At 46.0% G+C, this 22,332-nt stretch overlaps 1 protein-coding gene across 3 annotated transcripts in view; it reads left to right on the top strand.

The window, feature by feature from the left end:
- RNF144A (ring finger protein 144A) overlaps positions 1 to 22,332 on the top strand; it is a 139,077-nt gene that overhangs the window by 6,161 nt on the left and 110,584 nt on the right. The window contains exon 2 of one of the 3 annotated variants that reach the window (XM_042982563.1): positions 128 to 759. The exons of the other annotated variants lie outside the window; for them this stretch is intronic. The gene's annotated coding sequence lies outside the window, so the exon portion shown is untranslated. The remainder of the gene's footprint in view (positions 1 to 127; positions 760 to 22,332) is intronic. 3 annotated transcript variants of the gene reach the window in all.

Below are 22,332 nucleotides of genomic sequence, written 5' to 3'. Positions count from 1 at the left end.
CCACACGGTGCGTCCTGGTAGCACGCACGCCCTAACACAGCGGAATTAGGAGCTTCCGGGAGGCTCTGACCCTGATCTTGAACTTGTTGGCTAAAACTGTGTATACGTCTTCCTAATTGCTTGACAGGCAGGCGGCCCCAGTGCCCCGTGTGGATGAGACCGCTCCGCTGAGATCACACTCACCTCTTCCTTCGTTGTGTCTCCACGAGGCATTAGCCGCAGGCCCCGGGATCCCAGGCCCTGTGGTTTCCGGAGGCCAGAGGGGTGGCGGACAGGGCCCGACGTTGCGGAAGAAGGAAGAAAAGAAGGTGTTTTTTTCCCGTCGGCTGGTGGCACCCGAAGAAGCCACCTCTGGGTCAGGGTGCGCTCAGTGCGTGTCCCGCCAAATTCCTGCGTGGAAACCTCATCCCCAGTGCGATGGGGTGAGAGGCGGGGCCTTTGGGACGAGCTTAGGTCGTGAGCGGGGCACGCTCATCCACGTGATCAGCGCCCTTATCAGCAGGCCCCAGGGAGCTCCCTCGCCCCGTCGGCCCTGTGAGGACACAGTGAGTGGATGGCTGTCTGGACCGGGCGGCGGGCTCTCCACAGACACCCCGGATCTTGGACTTGCGGCCTCCAGCGCTGCGAGAAGTGAACGCTTCTGTTTACCAGCCACCCATCCTGTGGGGTTCCTGGCATGGACAGATACAGGCAGCAATGGCTGGTCGCCAGTCTGCTGGTCACCTCTCGACTCGACCGCCTGCGGAGACCCCTAACGAGGTCACATTCGCAGATACCGGGGGTTAGGAGTTCAGCGTCCCTTCTGGGGACACGGTTCATCCCATGGCACCCCTACCGGCGTCAGGTCCCACACGCTTGTGTGCGTTCGTACGTTACTGTATGTCTGGCCTGCAACGGAGCACCTGTTAACACGCACTTGGCGTGTTTCTGTGTCCTCGACGGCATAGGGGCCGCTCCGTGCTGCTGGCCAGAACCGGTTCCGCTCTTGCTGTTACCTGCGTCCTTAGCATGCTGTCTTTTGCCCTCATGCCGGGTACCCCCGGGGTCCAGCCAGCTCTCCCCAGCTACCGGCTCACATCCGTGTCTGAGGTGGCGTGGGAGGGGGGCCGCGTCTGTCCTTTTTATCAGGGAAGAACAGGCTTTTCCCAAAGCACCACGGCACAGGGGCGCCTGGGTGGCTCAAAGCGTCCGACTCTTGATCCCCACCCAGGTCACGATCCCATGGTTCGTGGGATCGAGCCCCGCGTCGGGCTCTTGCTTGGGATTCTCTCTCTTTCTCTCTCCCTGTCTCTTTGCCCCTCCTCCTCGTGCACCGCTTCTCTCTCAAAATAAATAAACTTAAAACGCAATAAACAAAGCACCGCGGCTGCCTCTGCACGTGTCTCCTTGAACCGGGCTGCCCGGCAGGTGAGAAGCAGCAAGAACCTGGAAGACCGTCCCTGAGAGACTGGACGGGACAGACCATGAAGCCAGCGCCCCAGTGGTGCCTGGCCAGACTGTGCTGTCATAAATTGTGCCTGCTTCTCTCACCTGTTCTGTGATAGGCAGGAGTCCTCAGGGGACGAGGTCCAGACCAAGGTGCACGCGGCTTACGAGGTCTTGGTGTCTTGCCAATGTAAGGTGAGCACCCTGAGTCTCCTCTGAGTACTTGTGGTTTCAGGTGCCCTGGGCACCAAGGAAATCACGGTCCCGTCCTGTTGATTTCTATATACCTGTCCGGCACCGGCTAAATATCTGTGGAACTTAACCCGGCATCTTCCCCGTTCAAAGACATCTGAGGCCAGAAAGCAATCTCGTCCATTCCTTCTTTTGTTCTTTTGTCCATTCATTTGGCCAACCTCCTCGGTTCCAAGGCAGATGAAGGAGTACAGGGGGGAAGGCGAGGACAGGGCGCGAGGGAGGGAAGGGGGCCGGCGAGGCCCTTCCAGAACAGATGGGGTGCGCTGTTCTGTAATCAGCAGGCAGGTATGCGCCCCGTAAGCTTTTGGAATTTCATACATTCCAGTTTCGTGGGAGTAAAAACAACCGGTCGGGACACACAGGAATCCCTTTTCATCGGGCGTCACCGCTCACCCTGCACTTTCCCTATTCGTGAAGGAGCTCAACACTTAAGGTGTGTGCTGTTTTGTTTTGTTTTTATGTTGAATGAATATTCACTGAGCCCTCACCCAGGTGCTGGGCTGGGGACTACGCAGACGGGAACATGTCTCAGGAGGAAACGTTTTCAGTTTATTCTGAAATGGACTTGCTCTTCCCTTAGCAGCATGGTGGCCAGGGGCACAGTTCTTATCTGTTAATACTTTAATCGCTCCCGAGACTCTTTCTCCGCTGGCCCCACGCCCTGCGTCCGTGACAGTGACCTTGTTTTCTTTCGGTTCCTGGCCACATGCAGTGGGTGCGGACTCTCTCCAGGGGACCAGCTCGCGACCAGCTCGGGCTGTGCCCCGCCGGCCGAGCACACAAGGCTGTTCCCTGGAAGATGGTGTTTATCTAGGGGAGGCAGGACCTCCTCCTCCGGGTGGAGCAGAAGCAAACCGGACCGGACAGGCAGAGGGGAGCGCAGGTGGAGGGCTGGGCTGGCTGGGCGGTAGCTGCCGGCTCGACGGGCTCCCGAGCCCCGTGCTGTGTGGCCCGTCCCAAGGGACCCGGTCTGTGAGCGTAGAGTGTAGACAGCACCCAGGTCTCGAAGGTCTACTGTGAAAGACAGAATATGCACGTGTGAAATATCTCAGTAATAACTTCTGTATCAATTGCATGTTGAGATAATTTGACTTTATTTACATACAGTGTTGACTAACCCTAATTTTCCTTGCTTATTTTTCCTTTTTAAAAAACCGTGCCGGAAACTTTAAAATCACAGATGTGGCTCACATCATATTTCCTTACTGTACTTGCCATAGCGCTGGTCTGGAGGGACAGGGCCGAATACCTTTCTTTGGAGGTCCACGGTCCTTCTGAACAGCTCCGGCGCCCCCCCCCCCAGAGGGCCCATGCGTCCTCGGACGGGGGTCACCAACACCGGTTGGCTGCACAGTAGCGTGTCTGGCCCTGATTTGGGCCGTGTTCTCATTGTCACTCTGCAGTGACAACGTCTTGAGTTTAGCCCCAGATACTTGAGATTCCTGCCTGATTTGGCACATTTGTGCCTCCCTTCGATGTGGCCTGTGTCATTCAGATTCAACTCTTCAGGGGACTGGGCTCAGGTCAGTATCCGTTCAGATGCACATATCCTCGGACTTTGTTTTTGTTTTTGTTTTTGTTTTTGTTTTTTTCAGTGTATAAAATGAGGAGGTCGGGTTGGACAAACTTAACACCACGGTCCTTGAAACTTGCCCCCACTGTCACCTTGGAAGCAGGTTAACTGCCACAGGACCTCCTGATTGTCCCCCTTCCCTGGAGAGGGAGTCCACCTGTCACTCTCACAGCCCCTGCTGTGATTTTTCCGGAACATTGGCCCTCTCCCCGCCCCCCTGCAGGGATCAAGTCAAGCGTACCCGGATCTCCCACATGGTAGAGCCCAGCGAAGGCTGGTTGAGAGATGCCTGTCCCCACATTTTGTCACTTTAGCACCTGCTCCCTAAGTCAGCGTGTCTCAGCTTAGTCTTAGAATACGAAACTGAGCTGCCCTCCAGCTGGCGAGCCCCTCGCCCAGGATGGCTGTCCCCGACCTGCTCCCTGCCGCTTGCCTCATTCCTGGAAGCAGTGCCTTCCTCACGGCACCCCCACTTTTCCTCAGGGCACCCCTGCTTTCATAGCTTCCCAGTGATTTCCTCTGCATCTCGGAAGCATGTGGGTTCCCCTGGCTGGTTCCGCTCTCTGTCCTGTTGTCCCTGGCTGGCTGTGTTTCTGGCGGTCACCTGACACGCCCCTGTGGTCCAGGGCATCCCAGGGTATCCACCGCCCCCCCCCACCTGCTCCTTCCTGCATCCCTGCTGCCTTCTGTCCCGGTCATCCTGCCCCGTCTCCTGCCTGAGCTGGGACTCAGACTTCCACACTTATTTGTCACTCTTTCTTGGGGTGAACGTGCTGCCAGCTGGGCTCCTTGAGGGATTCCCAGCACAGGACCTGGTCCGCTTAGCTTCAGGACATTAAACTTTAAAAAAAAAATTTTCTTTTAGTGTTTATTCATTTTTGAGACAGAGACAGAGCATGAACGGGGGAGGGTCAGAGAGAGGGAGACACAGACTCTGAAACAGGCTCCAGGCTCTGAGCTGTCAGCACAGAGCCCGACGCAGGGCTTGAACTCACAGACCGCGAGATCATGACCTGAGCCGAAGTCGGCCACTTAACCGACTGGGCCACCCAGGCGCCCCAGGACGTTAAACTTTAAAAAAAAATTTTTTTTTAATGTTTATTCATTTTTTTGAGAAAGAGAGACAGAGCATGAGCCGGGTGGGTGGGGGGGGGGGGAGGGTAGAGAAAGAGACACAGAGTCCGAAGCAGGCTCCAGGCTCTGAGTGGTTAGCAGAGAGCCCAACGTGGGGCTCGAACCCACGAACCTTGAGATCATGACCTGAGCTGAGGTTGGACGCTCAACCGACTGACCGCCCAGGTGCCCAGTATATTAAACTTGTAACTCAACTCGATACATTAAAAAATATAAAGGATCTTCAGATCTGCCCCAGGGTTTATGTGTTCGGTTTTTCTAAAACCTACTCTAAGGTGATTTTTAAGACTAATGGCATCTATAAACTGACCCCAGTGGCAAACACCCTTAGCTGAGCTGCTAGTAAAGAGAACCGTCTGGATGCCACAAATGTAGTTTGTGTGATTTTCGCTTCAATTACATATGAATCTTTCCCTGTATGAGCTCTGTCTACCTTATCTACACCATACTGTTTCTCTAGAAGTCAGTGTGGTTACAGTGTAACTACCATTATGTGATAATAAATAACTTGAATGGTCAGAAAGATTTTTCTTGGTAAAGATGAACTTCTTATTTAAAAGAATTTCTAAGAGGAATAGGTTAAAGGCACATTTGCTAATAAGAAGTGGGCTCTGAGGCAGAGCAGGAAGTGGTTAAGAATAAATTATGCTGGCTCAGCAGAAGGCAGGCATTTCTAGGCCTAAATACGGCTGGGGTGGGGAAGGGGACTGCTTAAGGATAAATGCATGATTTTCTTTTTTTTTTTTTTTAAATGCATGATTTTCTTTCTTTTTTTTTTTAAATGCATGATTTTTATTCGGGACCGCAAATACTTCAGACAGTTGCATTCTGGGCAGCGTAGCTCAAGGAAGCCATAGTAAACGTGGAGAAAAAGAAATCTTTAGGCCCAAATGTTTCTCCTGTTTGTTTTTTTAAGCAACAGCCCCAAATGGAAAACATCTAAGTATGGTTATGTAAATATCCTGCTCTGATGAGATAAGATTTTTGGAGATTGTGGACATGGGAAAATGTTCATAATAGATCATGAAGCGAAAGCAATCAGGAGACTGAAGTACCATGTACAACACGTGTCCAACCTTGGAAAATATGCTGAGGAAAGAGATCATAACTCATAAGGACCGTGGCGTTTTCTTCTACTTTTGACTCTTTATTGTGGTTCTGCCTTATGGTGAAATACGTGGTTTTGTTTTTAACATTTTTTTAATTGTAAATCTTGCCCACCAACACACCTGCCTACATTTTGTTGGTTCAGAAGCAGCAGATACATATTTCAACAAATAAGTCAACTGTCTCCGGCCGGACGTGGACATTTCGCTGCCGTGGGCTGGACGAGGAATGGGTAATTAACAAGGAGAAGGCACCCTGTTATCGATAAATGAAAGAAGCCATCGGAACGCACACATTTCCCCCGCGGGGGGTTTTACGTCACAGCTGTGCAGGTCTGACCAAGGGCAGCTGACATCAGTTGGGTGTGACGGTGTGGCCCGAGTAGCACCTTACGGTTCAGCCGCTGTGGTCACGACTTGAGGGGAACGTGGCACGACCGCCAGGCAGGGGCTCCGGGGCTTTGGATCCTGTTCCAGTCAGTGTCCACGGGGTCCTCTGCAAAGACCTTGAACCTGTCTGGAAACTTCCCATCTTATTCATCTAAAAAGTGAGAATAGTACTTGGATGACTGCCTTTTCTGGGCTCCTGCAAGGATGAAATCAACCGTGATTAAGAAAACTTAGAGAAACCATTTAAGGCGTGTCCAAAAAGCAGATTCACAGATGACCCCTTGGGTTTGGCAGGTGCGAGATGTGAGGAAGTGGGGAGGGCTGCGGACACTCCAGGAACGCTGTCTGCTCTCCCCAGATTAATCTGGAAAACACTTTCTGGTTGAATAAAATACTGCACTTCTGGTCTGCGAAAACCGAAACCATTAGGCCCATCAAGGCTGCTATTATTTTCTCTAGCTTTTCAACTAAAACTAGGGCAGGCTAAACGAAATGATGCCGTATTTCTTCCTTTCCCTGTTTTTCTCTTTTGGTGGTGGTTTTCCTTCAAATTTTCAGCGACGATGCCAGCAAATGTGGCGAACTCAGCCCACGGCTGGTGGACGCAGGACGTGTACCTGGCCGTGGGCTGAGTTCGCCACAACTTCTTATGGAAGGCATACACCCCTAACATCTTCTGTACCCATCATACCCTTCACGATTTTAGCCTGACTAGACGTTTATCAATTTTATTCATCTTTCAGGGAACCAGATCGTGATTTCCTGTTGATGATTTCGTTGATTTCTGCACCAAAATTTATGTCTTTTCTTATGCTTGTTTGAGCTTAAATTGCTTTCCCTTTTTTTTTAAGTGTATTTATTTTGAGAGAGAAAGAGAGAGAGAGCACGTGCGAGCCAGTGGGGAAGGGGCAGAGAGAGAGGGGGAGAGAGAGAATCCCAAGCAAGCTCTGCACCAGCAGCACAGAGCCCCATGTGGGCTTGAACTCATGAATCGTGATATCATGACCTGAAATCAAGAGTCGGACACTTAGCTGACTGAGCCACCCTCGTGCCCCTTAAATTGCTTTTCTAACTCTTTTTTCCTAAAGAGGAAGTTTGGAGTAATCACTTTAGATCGTTCTGATTTTCTTTAATATTTATTTTATTTTTGAGAGAGAAAGAGCATGATTGGGGGAGGGACAGAGAGAGAGAGAGAGAGAGAGAGGGAGACAGAATTCAAAGCAGGCTCCAGGCTCTGAACTCTCCGCAGAGAGCCCGTTGTGGGGCTCAAACCCGTGAACCATGAGATCATGACCTGAGCTAAAGTCGCTTAACGACTGAACTACCCGGGTGCCCCTTAGATTGCTTTTCTAACTCTCGTTTCCTAAAGAAAGGTTGGAGTACTGACTTTAGATTGTTCTGATTTTCTAATATATGCATTTAATACTACAAATTTCCTGGGGTGCCTGGGTGGCTCAGTTAGTTAAGCATCCGACTCTTGATTTCAGCTCAGGTCATGATTTCACAGCTCATGGGTTGAAGCCCAGTGTTGGGCTCTGGGCTGACAGCGTGGAGTCTGCTTGGGATTCTCTCTCTTCCTCTCTCTCTCTCTCTCTCTCTCTCTCTCTCTGCTTCTCCCCCACTTGCTTGTGCTCTCTTGTACACTCTCAAAATAAGTAAATAAACAAAGCAAAAAAAAATACTACAAATTTCCCCGTAAATACTGCTTTTGCTACATTATACATACTTTGATAAGTTTTATTTTTTTTTTTTCATTCAGCTCAAAATGTTTAGTAATTTCTTTTGAGGCTTCTTCTTTGCCCCAAATGTTATTATTTTTTTTAAGTTTTTTTTAAAGTTTATTTATTTTTGAAAGAGAGAGAGCGAGTGAACATGAGCTGGGGAGGGGCAGAGAGAGAGGGAGACACAGAATCTGAAGCAGGCTCCAGGCTCTGAGCTGTCAGCACAGAGCCTGACGTGGGGCTCAAACTCAAGAGCTGTGAGATCATGACCTGAGCCAAAGTAGGACGCTTAAGCAACTGAGCCACCCAGGTGCCCCTGCCCCAAATGTTAGTTAAAAGTCTATTTAATCTCCATATATTTGGGGATGTTCCAATTTTCTGTCATTGACTTCTAGTTTAATACCATTGTGATGTGAAAGCAAAGCTTATATGATTTTGGCTTTGATTTTTATTTACTAAGGTAGCTTTTATGGCCTAGAATGTTCCCTATGAGCTAGAGGAATGTGCATTCTATTGCTGTTGGATGGAATATTCTATGTGTCAAATAAATCAAGTTGACTGTTAGTGCTGCTTGGGTTAGCTATGTGTTGACTGATTTTCTGCCTTCTGGATCTGTCAGTTACTGAAAGGAGGGGTGAAGTCTCCAGCTATGATCATGGATTTGTGTATTTCTCCCTGCAAGGTCTGTCAGTTTTTCCTTCTGTATTTTGATGCTCTGTTGTTTGGTACATACATGTTTAGTGTTGCCATGTCATAGAGAACAGATCTCTGTATCCTTATGTAATGTCCCTGTTTATCCCTGATGATTTTTGTTCTGAAGTTGGCTCTGTCTGAAATTAACACAGCTACTCCAGCTTTCTTTGGATTATGGTATATCCTTCTTTACCCCTTTCATTTTAACCCGAGCCTTTTTATTTACGGGGTATTTCTTTAGACAATATAGAGTTGACTCTTGCTTTTTTTATCCACTTTGAAAATCTCTCTTTTAACTTTTATCCAGTGTATTCAGACCGTTCACATTTAAAGTGATTGTTGATACAGTTGGATTGATATCGTCCATGTCTGCAATTTTTTAAGATATTATTTTATTAAAAATTTTTTAATGTTTTTATTTATTTTTGAAAGAGAGACAGTGCACGAGCAGGGGAAGGGCAGAGAGAGAGGGAGACACAGAATCGGAAGCAGGCTCCAGGCTCCGAGCTGTCAGCACAGAGCCTTACGAGGGGCTTGAACTCACGAACCATGAGATCATGACCTGAGCTGAAGTCAGACGCTTAACCAACTGAGCCACCCAGGCATCCCTTAAAGATTTTATTTTTAAGTAACCTCTATACCCAAAGTGGGGCTAAAACCCATAACCCCAAGATCAAGAGTTGTGTGCTCCACTGACTGAGCCAGCCAGGCACCTCGTAATTGTTTTTATCCATTACACCTGCTCTTCCCCCCCCCCTTCTTTTTACTGACTTTTCTGCTTCTGAGTATTGTATATAATTCCTTGTTATCTCTTCTGTTAACACATAAGTTATACTAATTTCTAACATTTTCAGTGGTTGCCCTAGAGTTTGCAATATACATTTGCAAGTAAACTTAAGCCCAGTTCCAAATAATACTCTACAGCTTGATATGTAATAATGTTATCTAAGATACAGAGTATTCCTTGTTCTGGTCTCCCTTCCCTTACGACTTTCCTGTCATTCATTTCCCTTATCCATATGCTATAATCACCCAGTGCATCGTCGTTGTCATTGTTTAAGCCATTTTCTTTCAGATCAATTTAAAATAAGAAAAATAAAGTATTTTAACTTGGCTTGTCCCTTCTCTCTCTTCCTGTGTTTATGTTCCTCTGAGTTTCTAACATTTGAACTCTCCTTCTCTCTGAAGAACATTTAACATTTCTTGGAGTGCAACACAGTTGGTCCCACATTGGTCAGTTTTTGCTTATCTGAGAGTGTTTCTTTTTTTGTCACTTTGGACGGATAGTTTTGCTGGAAATAGAATTTCAGGTTCCTGGTAGGTCTTCCTTCAATGCTTGAAATATTTCACTCTGTTCTCTTCTTGCTTGTATGGTGTCTGAAGGGAGCTCAGACCTGATTCTTGTTCCTGCTCCTCTAAAGTACCAGTGTTTTCCCCTTCTCTGGCTTTTTTTTTTCAAGATTTTCACTCTGTCTTCGATATTTGCCATTGACTGTGATAGGTAGGTGTACATTTTTTTTTACCCTGCTTTGTTATTTGAGCTTCCTGAATCCAGAGTTTGGCATCTGTCATTGATTTGGAAAGTTTCTCAACCATTCTTGCTTCAAATATTTTTTGCCCCCATCCTCTCTTTTCTTCCCAGTATTCTGATTATGTGTATGTTATGTATTTTGAAATTATCCTACGGTTCTTGTATGTGCTGTTCTTTTATTTTTTCCTGTTTGTATTTTAGTTTAGAAACTTCTCTGCCAAAGTCTTGAGGCTCACTGCCTTTTCTGTCTGCTGTGCTCAGTCTACTGGTGAGCCTGACAGAGGCATTCTTCATCCTTTAACTGGGTTTTCATTCTGCCCTTTTCTTTGATTCTGTCTTTAAAAGTCCATCTCCCTGCTGGTTATAACCCGTGTGCTCGTCTGCTTTTTCTCGTAGTGCCTTTAACACATTCACCCCAATTATTTGTAAGTTCCCTGTCGGATGGTTCCAGTATCTGTGTCCTGTCTGAGCTTGGTTTCGATGCTTGCGGCCCTTGCAGATTGGGATTTTCCTTGCCTTTTGGCCTGCTTTGTGTATTTTTCATTGTCGTCGATATCTGGGGGCGATGGATCTGGTGTAGGAAGTGACCTCAGTGTGAGGTTCCAGGTTCATCTGCATAGGAGCTGAGTTGTGTTCCTCGAGGGCAGAAGCGGTGGGTGCCGAATGCTCCAGGTCCTCTAGGGACCTCATCTGGCCTGTGGTCTTCAGGGGTTTCTTCCTCGTTCAGCAGCGTCCCTTTCTTGCAGCTCTTTGAGCTGTCACCCTTTGTGATCAGATGGGACCCTGTGAACGGGCGCGACGTTGAGGGCAGGAAAGCGTTCTCTACTCTCAGGATTCAACCCCAGGCTTCCAGCAGGCCTGTGTAGCCAGCCCTCTCCAGTGTTCCTGAGCTGTCTTGCCGCTCCTCAGGTGAGCTGAGGAGGAGGTGGGGCTGGGGTCGGGTCACTGTCCTTCGTCAGGTGGGGGGACTGTGTCACGTGGACCACCCCACGCATACGTCGCTTGGTTACTCTCCTCCCGGCCTGAGCTGGGGCTGGGGGCGTTCTTGGCCCTTTGCCGTGCGATCCTGGTGGGACTCCTGGCGGAGTGGGGTGGGGGGGTCAAACCCACAAATACGTGGGCTCTCTCAAGACCGTGGCTCCTCGGAGTTTCCTTTTCACTCTCGAGCTAGTGCATCAGACTCCAGCAATTCGTGACCATTGCCATGCAGGTGTTCCTGTCAGTTGTGGCCCTGACAGCGAGCAGATCTCGGCTGTGACTCTCTTTGTGTCGCCTCTCGCCACATTTTGGGGGGGTGGGTTGCCCTCTGCCCCGTTTTCCGATGGTTGCAAGAAGCCCTTGATTCTTGGTTTGTCCGACCTTTTCTCGCGAGGATGCGACCAACGGCCTCCCTGCGCTACACGTGTTGGACTTGAAACTTCAGACTCCCACCCTCCAAGTTTTACACCCACACGTGCTCCTCTGTCTCGCTCACGTCTCTGCCCTCACAGGCCCCTTGAAGGCGTTGGCCGTGGTAGAGGACAGGTCATAGCTGGACACAGGACACACTGCAGCATGAAGCCGGCCAGTTTTGTGGGTCTGGGCTGCGACTTTCTGACCTCTGAGTAAGAGTTAATGAACCCTCTATTCCCTTCCAGCTCCGAATCTAACATTCTGTTTCTTCTAAACGACTTAGGACACCTTGCAAGATATTCTGCACAGGTTGTGTGTTCAAAATTTCCGGTTGACTGATAACTTTTGCACTACTGAGCAGAAAATGCTTCTCTGGATAATCTTTGCAGGGATCGTTTCATTTCTCTGTCATCTTTGGGGCGTGATATAATGAGTTTACAGATACTAGGCTTTTCAAATATTTCTGAAAAAAAAAGTGACAGTGAATGACTTGGATAAAATATTTCCGGGAAATATTTGATTTATGTTAGGGTTTTTTTTTCTTTTTTTTTTTAAAGATGTCAGAACATTTTATTTTATTTTATTTTATTTTATTTTATTTTATTTTATTTTATTTTAACGTTTATTTATTTATTTTGAGAGGGAGAGCAAGAGAGCGGGGGAGGGGCAGAGAGAGAGGGAGGGAGAGCAAATCCCAAGCAGGCTCCGTGCTGTCAGCACAGAGCCCGATGTGGAGCTCAAACTCACAAACCGTGAGATCTTGACCTGAAGCCGAAACCAAGAGTTGGATGCTTAACCGACTGAGCCACCCAGGTTTCCCCTAAATGTTAGTGTTTTAAAATGAAGTACAGGGGCGCCTGGGTGGCTCAGTCAGTTAGTTAAGCGTCCCACTTCGGCTCAGGTCACGATCTCGCAGTTCATGGCTTCCAGCCCCGCATCAGGCTCTGTGCTGACACCTCGGAGCCCAGAGTCTGCTTTAGATTTTGTGTCTCCTTTTCTCTCTGCCCCGCCCCCACTCACATTCTGTTTCTTTCTCTCTCAAAAATAAATAATGAAAAAAAAAATGAACTACAAGAGAAGCCAGCTATAAATGGTCACTGACTGTGTTATCCCAATTTTATGAAAGATCCAGAATAGGTAAAACCATGGAGGCAATGCCGATTGCTGGCTGTGAGGAACTGGGCAGAGGGGGAGTGGAGAATACCTGTTTAGTGGGTAATGTGTTTTATTTTGGAATGATGGACATGTTTTGAAATCAGATGGAATGTGGTAAATGGCACTGAATCATTCACTTTAGTATGGTTAATTTTCTGTTACGTGAATTTCACTTCAATAAAAAATATATAGTACATTAAAAATTAAAAAGCCTAGTAGTACAGGAACTTTCACAATGTAAAGCACTTCTTTCTCCTGCCCTAGGCCTTTAGCCTCCTATCAATTTCTTACACATACTTGCACACCGCCCCCCCTCACCTCCCTTTTTAAATGGGAAATACGGCATATTGCTTTTTTCTACTTAATCTGGAGATTTTTTCCCCCTATCAGCACATAAAATCTACCTTATTTGTTTTCAGACTACATAGTCAAAGGAATTATTTTCTAAGTTCTTTAAAGTTGGTGTATGCTTTATGTCATCATTCCATTTTTTTTTTTTTCCCCTGCAGTAACACCTGTACTATAACAAGCTTCTTATTTTGTTCCTAATTCAGTATCCAGTCGGGTAAATCGGTCAGCCCTTTGTGCAAGCAGGTTTAAAGCTAAGAATCAAATTCCTTTTTATGAGTCATTTCTCAGAATCAGGAATGATGGTGGAATTAGCCAAATGCCTTCTATGACAACAGGAGAATTAAAAAAAACAACAACGCATTTAATTAATTGATAGTCAATGAGCCAATGAATTTGTTCCATAGCTAATTTCACAAATGTCTCCATTACTGGAGAATGTATTTTATTTTCCCCCAGAGGAGACAACGGTGGAGTAAGTCAGTGCAGGACAGCTCTAAAGGGATGCCTGTGGGGCTCTCTGTCCTCCAGCGTGCACGACCATTAGTGACAATGCCCGTAGACAGAGATCGCTTTCTTGAAGCTGGACAAGACCTCTATTCATAATAAAGTCAAACAGATGGCACATGCGAAAGCCTCCACTCATAGTGGCTGCACAGGCCGAAACGCATAGATCTGTGTTGATTTGGGGAACAGTAACTTCCACGTTAGGCAGCAGCTAAAAGAAATTCTCAGCTTGGGAATGGAAAGATTGGGGAGAAGCAGAGGGATTGCCTTTGGGTTCCTTTTGTGTCTGTGTGTGGACGGAGTTGTAGGTAAGTGAGCACGAGCCTGTTAACACCGAGTCTGAAAGTGCATTCGCCACGAAGAGGGGGACAGAGGAGACAGAGACAGCAAGGAGAAGCCTGAGCTTCTACTGACTATTCTCCGCACAGATGTCAGAGCAAGCCTCACACCAAGAATTTGCTTCAGGGACCCGAGAATGCAAAGCAGTCGGATCTTTCTGTGGGATTTTAATTCAGACTTGCAATGTGTTGTACTTAACATGGTCTTTGGTGAGGCCAAAGAAAATTAATTATTTTCCTTCAATGTGTGTTATCTCATGGGTAATACATCAAAAATCTTTAGCTCTAAAAACATAAGAGTTATAAAGGCAGAAAGTAAAAAAAAAAACAAAAACAAAAAACAAAAAAATGCAACAGTTCAATTAGAAATAAAATGAAGGGGCGCCTGGTTGGCTCAGTCGGTTGAGTGTCCGACTTCGGCTCAGGTCATGATCTCACAGCTCGTGAGTTGGAGCCCCGCGTCGGGCTCTGTGTTGACAGCTCGGAGCCTGGAGCCTGCTTCGGATTCTGTGTCTCCCTCTCTCTCTCTGCCCCTAACCCAGTCGCATTCTGTCTCTGTCTCTCTCAATAATAAATAAACATTAAAAAAAATTTAGAAGGAATAAAAATGAAGAGTAAAATTCCTTTTAGTCTAAAGTGATTATCAGCAAGTTTTTTTTCTTCTTTTACGTTTTTCTAGAACGTTTATGTGTGAGTGTCTTACTTAAATGTATATTCACAGATTGGATTATTGTAAGAATTGTACTGTGTCCTATTATTTGCCGTTACGTCGTAGACATCTTTTTATACCAACCCCTGTAGGTCTGGCTCATTCTTTACTTGTATGGATGACACAATATAATTTATTCAACTTGTCCCTCCTGATGAGTATTTAAGTAGATTTCCAGTATTTGCTTTTGCAAATAATTCTACCAAGAATATGTTTTTACACACATAGGGAATATTTTTGCCAGTCTATCCATAGAATTAATGCTTACGGTGGCATGTGTGGGTCAAAGGTACTCATGTTGTATATTTGGATCTGTTTTTAATTTATTTTACAAATGGCACCCATTATCATACTCCTAAAAAAATAAATGGAAGTTCCTCTCACACCACACTCAACAATATTGAGTTTTTATCCAGCAATGTTGCATTTTTAATCATTGCTGCTCTGATGGCATCTTTTCACCCCATTTCTTTAATTAGGAGTGAGATCCAGCATCTTTTCAAATACTTATTCATGTTGTTTCTCTTTGTCTATTTGTTCACATCCTTTTCCAGCTTTTCTATTGCAGTGTTTTCTATTGTTATTTTTTCTCCTTTTTCTCCTTTGTCAATTAGGGATGTTAATTGTTTATTACATATAACAGGAACGACGCCACGTTTTTCACTTATTTCTTATTTGACTTTTGGTATTTTTTTTACCATGTAGAAACCCAATTTTTATAGTTAGATCTTTATGACTTCTTTACTTTTGAGGTTTGCTGGTAAAGTTGTGGTTTTACCTCAAGGCATTGTTAGGAGACACAGCCCATTTTTTTCTCACGTGCAGCCTGTGTCCCAACACTAGTTGTGAAAGACCAGTCTTTCTCTAGTTGTTTGGAGACCACAGAGTATCCACATAGTTACCTGTCTTCTCATCTGTGAATGCAGCCCTTGTGCAGTGACTGTGTTCTTGCCAACGTGCACCTGCTACTGGGTCAGCGAACACATTTGTCAGGATGAGGTTGATGCCTCTTTCTTCTCCTTGCTGCTTCTAGACCACTGCCCCTCTTCCTCCCTAAATATCCCCTGCTCCCTTGAAACATGAGCATCAGACTTTCTCATCCCCATCCCCTCTTGTTTGAGCCTTATGCTGACCCCCCTGGCCCTCCTCCATGCCTACTGAGGATTTTACCAACAAGTCCCATGTCTGCCTTCCTGTTACTGCATTTGCAGTATCTGTCTACACAGAAGATCATTCTAAAAGTAGGATCCTGTTTAAAGTCCATAAAGAAATAAAGAAAAGTAGGTTCTTTTCTTAGCCCTCCTTTCTGGTCATCTTGGCTTCTGTCTTACGGCAGCTGCCTGTTCCCGGAGTGGTACCTGGTGGTTCTGACACTGGGGCGCCTAGCGCCCGCTCGGATCACCATCGTCCCCCATGGTAGCTATCCTCGTGCACCTGAATACTTCATCCCTGCTGTGACTGGCGGCCCTGCTTCCTTCTTGGTGTTCGCTGACCCCTTACGTACGACCACACTCCTTTTCCTTCTGGAAAGTGGTCCTTTCTCCTCCTTCCCTGGTTACCTGGCAAAAGCCAGCTTTGGCTAAAACACAGTTGTCTGCCGCTGTGTGCTTGCACTGGGCTGCTGCATGGGGCTGGGCGCAACGCTCATCCCGGCCCCCTGCCACCCTGTGCCCGACCACTGTGCTCCCTCAGCAGGCTCCAGCCGTCCCGGTGTTTATCTGCTATGTATGTATGTACATGTAATACCTGACTGTGCATCTGTATGCATGTGTGTGAATATAATACCTGCGTGTGTATATGTATATATATATATATATATACACACATATATATGTAATATCTGAGTGTACGTACATATGTGTACGAGTATAATATCTGAATGTACATATACTATCTGAATGTCATTATGTATGATACCTGAGTGTATATTTGTGTGTGTGTGTGTGTGTATGATACCTGAGTGTGTATATGTATATATGTAATATCTAAGTGTATGTACATATGTGTACAAATACAATATGTGAATGTATATATAATATATGAATGTCATTATGATACCTGAGTGTACGTATATAGGTGTGTGTGTGTATATACATAATACCTGAGTGTATGTATATACGTGTACATACGTAAAATCTGAGTGTATATATGTTTAATATCTGAATGTCATTATGTATATCCGAGTGTATATATGTGTGTATATGTAGAATACCTAAGTGTATATATGCATATGCGTATATATCAAATTTCTAAAGGTTTTGAATGCTTATCCCTAGCCCCGTTTTTTTTAGTGATTCTACTGTTCTTTGGTGAATTAATTTAACGAAGAAGAATCTTAAAAATACGTGCTAACAGGACCCGTTTATGTATTGACGGACATACAATTGGTGAAAGAAATAAATGAGTAGAGTAACCTCTTTAATGCATATTTTTGCGCCAGTTTGGCTTTTTCAGGCTATCCCAAACAACCGAATCCTTTGTTCATAATTCGATGTAGCGTCTGTGTTCACATAAAGGAGAGAATTAATGAAATTGAAATTGCCACAGGGGCGTACTCTTACAAAAGGAGAAGCCTCATCCCATACTTTAGTACAGCGTATTTGGTTCAAGCAACAAACACTTCAAATGGCAACCACTAACACAGTTAACTTTGTTAAGCATTCAAAGGGTAACGGATGGACGTAAAGATTCCCACAACGTCTGAACTCCTTCAGAGCAAACTCGTATCCCATCCATTTTAATTTTTAAGTTTTGTTTTTCTTTTTCGGAATCTCTACACCTAGGGTGGGGCTCCAATTCCTGACCCTGAGATCAAGAGTCGCACAGTCCTCCGACCGAGCCGGCCAGGCACCCCACATGCCATCCATTTCTGTATCACGCCTACACGGGTTCTCAGCAGTTGGTAGGAGGGCAGGAAAGGTGGATCCCTGAGTAGCTACCATTGGTGTTTCGGCTACACTGCAGTATGTGTGTTCCTGGTACCCTGCAGAACTGTGCACTAACAGTAGCAGGGCTTGTGGGGAAGTGTCAGGATAGGGACTGGACACTCACTCTCCGTGCAGCTTCGTAGGCAGAGCACTGCTGAGAGCTGGATACCCGGGTGATCGAACCCCGGCTGGAGGCTGCCACAAGTCCTACTCAACACGGACAGGAAAGCCACTGCAGGAGATGCTACAGCTCTTTCATTCCTGCCTGTGTTGTGCCGGGGCAGTGCAGGGGCCGGCAGCTCCCTGGCAGTGGGGCTCTGGAAAGGTGGGGTCGGGGGGGGGGCACGGTTTGCAACCTGCGAACAGCCCACAAGCCACGTGGGCTCACAGCGCACCCCCCCGGGTTGAGAGCTCTGCATGCAGCCTCCCTTTATAAATCTTTGTAAAAGGCAGCTAGAAAAATCTCCTTTGCCAGCGCACCAGCTGAGCGGAGAGCTTTTCCTTTCCTGCCGGAGATTATAATTCTACTTCCTGGCTCTTCTAACCTGGGAAAAGTGCAGAAGCAGGTAGCAGAAGACTGTCTTGTATTGTGCGTTGTTGGAAGCGTCTGAATGTATTGCCAAGTAAAGGTGGACAGTAGACTTGCAAACAATGGGATCACGTTTTCCGGAGCCCGTATCTTGATGCCTTGGGACCAAGGAGGTGTAGCTTTCTGCGGGTCAAGAGGCTTGCTCTGTGCAAGGGCCAGGTGATGCTGGGGGCAGGTCGAACTCTCAGCCTTAACATGGAAGGCTTTGGACTCAGGCGCTCTGACGTGAACATGGCAAGAGAAGGCTGGGAAAGCTTGTCATGGGAGAGAGCAGCGAGGAAGGAATAGCCGTGGGTTTATCCATCGGGATGTATCTCCTGTCTACTCGGATTTAAACGTTGCCTGCTCTCTGTGCCCCTCTTTGAAGTGACTAGAAAAACGGAATTGATTTTGTGCTTTGCTCCCTGACCGGAGATGCCTAAAAATAAGCCAAGTTCAGATGCTGGTGTTGAGTTCCTGAGCAGACACTGTACTTGAGGAAAGAGAGTTTGGGAAGTTCAGGAGTTATCTTGCCTTACTCTTTTTAGACTTTTTCCAGTTTTTTAAAGTTTGTTTATATAAGTAATCTCTACACCCAATATGGGGCTCGAACTCATGACCCTGAGATCAAGAGTCACATGCTCCACCAACTGAGCCAGCCAGGTGCTCCTGATGTTTTTCTTTTTCTTTCTTTCTTTCTTTCTTTCTTTCTTTCTTTCTTTCTTTCTTTCTTTCTTTCTTTCTTTCCTTTTTAAAGTTTATTTATTTTGAGAGGTGGGGGCAAGGGGCAGGGAGAGGAGAGAGAATCCCAGCAGGCTCCACGCTGCCAGCACAGAGCCCGATGCGGGGCTTGAATTCAAGAACCTTGAGATCATGACCTGAGCCAAAACCAAGAGTCAGGCACTTAACCAACTGAGCCACCCAGGTGCGCCTCTTTTTAAATGATAGTTTCATTGAGGTTAAAATTCATCATTTTAAAGTACAGTTGACCCTTGGATCACATGGGTTTGAACTGCCCAGGTCCACTAATATGTAGATTTCTTTTGCTAAATACAGTCCAGGACAGTCAATGTGTTTTCTCTTCCTTATGATTTTCTTAACAACATTTTCTCTTCTGTACCTCACTTTGTGTAACAATACAGTATATAATACATACAACATACAAAATATGTATTTAATTGAATGTTGGACATTTTTTTGTGCTTATTGGACATTGAACGGCTTTTTTGGAGAAATGTCTTTTCAAACTTTTTGCCCATTTTTGATTTGGGTTATTTGTCTTTTTACTGTTAAGTTGTATGAGTTCTTTGTATAATCTAGATACTAGGTCCCTGTCAGACATATGTTTTGTATGTATTTTCTCCCCTTCTTTGTTTTTTTTTTTTTTTTTTTTTTTACTTTATTGATGGTGTTTTTTGACACATGAAATTTTAAAATTTATTGTTTATTTTATTGTTTGCACTTTTGGTGATATATTTAAGAAACTGGTACCTAATCAAAGGTCACAAGGATTTACTCCTATATGATCTTTTTCTAAGAGTTTTGTAATTTCAGCTCTTATGTTGAGGTCTGACCCACTGTGAGTTAATTTTTTATGAAAGTTATAAGGTCTGTGTCGAGATTCATTTTTTGCACGTAAGCACCGTTTGTTGAAAAGACTGTCATTTGCCCTTTAAAACGTCATGGAATTCTTGTCAACCCATGAATGTATGGGTTTATTTCTGAACCGGCAGTTTTAATCCAGTGATCTCTATGTTCTTATGCCAATACCACACTATCTTGATTACTGTAGCTTTTTTTTGACATCGGGAAGTGCAACTCCTCCAACTTTGCTTTCTTTTTTCAAGGTTCTTTTGGCTATTTTGAGTCTCTTGGATTTGTATAGGAATTTTAGGATCAGCCTGTCGATTTTGAAAAAAAAAAATGAAAAGAAAATGGGAAACGGATTTGAATAGGGATTACATTTGAATCTGAAGATCAGTTTGGGGAGGATTGCTGTCTTCACTGTTTTCTAGCCTATGTGCACTGATGTCTTTCCATTTATTGAGGTATTTGAAGTCTTACAATGATGTTTTGGTAGTTTTCACTGTACAAGCCTTACATATCTTTTGATAAATTTATTTGTAACTATTTTATTCTTTTTGATGCTCTTCTAAAATGTGTCTCTTCTCTAACGGCGCATTTTTAAAATCCATTCTACCAGTTTCAGCCTTTTGATTCAAGTGTTTAGACCATCTTACATAATTACCAGTAAGGTAGAATTTATGCCTACCATTTTGCTCTTTATTTCCTATGGGTCTTACATCCTTTGTATTCTTTTATTCCTCTAGTGTGCTTTCTTTTATGCTGAATAGTTTCTTGAATACCGTTTTAATTCAGTTGTTTATTTTTTTACATATTTTAAAATTATTTTCTTAGTGGTTGCCTTAGGGATTACAGTCAACATAGTCTTATTTGTAAGCTTTTCAGTGGACCTGAACCTTTGCCTATAGGAATCCGATTAGGAGAAGTCCAATGGCTGTGAACGGAAAAGGAGGGGACAGAAGAGAGAATCGGGGACGATTTGTTATCTGAGAGTTACTTGTGTTGGTGGATTTATCTGTTAACTCCTTGGTGGAATTATTTATACCACAGACCTCTCCAGTGAACCAGGATACTTACCAAATGTTGGATCTGATACAGTTTCTAGTAATCGTATCAATAGCCTTCCCTCCGGGCTTGGGGATTTGAGAGGCTGGTGCTGGGGAGGCTGGAAGTCAGCGTGGTGTCCTTTCTGCCTCCTCCTTGCAGCCTGCTCTCTGAGCTCCTGTGCTGTCCCCACGTTTCCCAGGTGCCGAGCACCCTGCTGAGTGTGGACCGCTCCAGGTCCCCACGTGTGGAGGGACCCCAGGGCCCGAGACCTTCTCCCACGTTTCCGTGAGGGTGGCCGGTCACGAAGGGAGGGGCCAGCTGAGTGCACGTGAGCGTAGCAGGACACCAGGATTTGGCCAGAAGACGTTCCTTTCCTCCCCCAGGACTTCTCGGAGGTAATTTTGAATTTGGAAAAATGAAAACCTTCATTTATGTCTTCTTAGCGGAACCTCAGCCACCAGAAAGACTATAGCCCTGCCTGGGTGGATTTCTCCACACCTCTTAAGCTGCACCATGGAAACAATTGCCTAGTACAATTGTTAATTTTGAGGATGGTTCTCAACATATTATGTTAAGCTATTATAGTAATTAGTACTTTATGAAGATTTACACATGGGCCCTCATTTACTGCTTGTAACAACCCGTGGGGTCCATATTGCTCGTCTCGCTTCGTAGACGAGGAAACCGGTTCAGAAGATGTATCGAAGGTCTCACCGATTGATTAACTCATCGAGAACCAAGGGTTGTGCCTGGTGCTGTTCTCACTCAGGACACACAGTGAACTCAACAGACACAAGCCCCTGCTTTCAGGGAGCTTCTAGTTGAGTGGGGGTGTGAGTGGAGGATGGGGGTGGGGACGGGAACAGACAGACCACAGACAGCCGCCAACGTGAAGAAGGAAATTGTATGTTTCATTACAAGGCGCGAACGTTGTGGAGAGAAGAAAAAGTAGACCAAGTTTTGGAGGGTGGAGGAGGTTGCAGTTTGAAAGGGGGTTGGTCAGGAAGGGCTCATTAGAAAGTTGACATCTGAACGCGGATTTAAGGAGTTGTGCTAACTAACCACTTAGTGTCTGGGACAAGAGCATTGCAGTTAGAAGAACAAGTAGGTGCAGAGACCCACTGGCGTGCTGGAGAGACACCAAGGAGGCAGGGTGGCTGGAGGAAAACCAGCAGTCACAAGTGAGTTTGGGGGGTGGTCGGGAGGCTGAACAGGAAGCTGACCACGTCTAGCATCGCAGGCTGTTGGGGAATTCTAGGTTTTATGATGGGAAAGCAGTGCAGGGTGTTAAGCAGGGGACGGACAGGATCTGCATTGCATTTTCATAGGTTCATTCTGGCCTCTGTGTCCATATGGGAGGTAGGGGTGGAAGATGTGGGTAGACCAGGTGACCGTTGAGAGGCCAACAGAGAAATCCATTGGAGTCGTTCAGACGAGATAATGGTGGCTTGCTCTATGGTAGCAGTGGAAGGGGCGAAAAGTGGTCACGTTCTGGATACAGTTTGAAGACAGGGTCCTTAAGATGTCCTGGCGGAATGGGTGTGGGGTGTGAGAGGAAGGGGCAAGTCTGTAAGTGTGTTGAGGGTTTTAGCTGGTCACTAGACGGACCTGTCACCCATGGAAACGGGGACGTCCGCAGGTAGAGGAAGTTGGGTCACGAAAAGAGTAGAAGTTCGGTTCTGAGCGTGTGGAGAGGTTGTAAGACAGATGCTGAGTGGACAGGTCCGTACAGATCCGATGGTGGAGGCCGGTGATCCGGCTGGGGTGTAGTGGGAGTCTTGGACCTGTGGTTGGTTGGTGTTTAGGGGAGTAAGATCGGATGAGATCCCAGCGAGAGGAGAGTTTTGAGGACTGGGCCCTGGGACATTCCAGCTGTCGGAGGAGCAGGCGGAGAGGAAGAGACGGCAAAGGAGACCAAGGGGGGACAAC

Source organism: Panthera tigris, chromosome A3 (assembly GCF_018350195.1).
Source record: "Panthera tigris isolate Pti1 chromosome A3, P.tigris_Pti1_mat1.1, whole genome shotgun sequence".
Lineage (NCBI taxonomy): Eukaryota > Metazoa > Chordata > Mammalia > Carnivora > Felidae > Panthera > Panthera tigris.
Note: the sequence above shows the minus strand (reverse complement) of the source record. Positions and strands in the feature narration are given on the sequence as shown.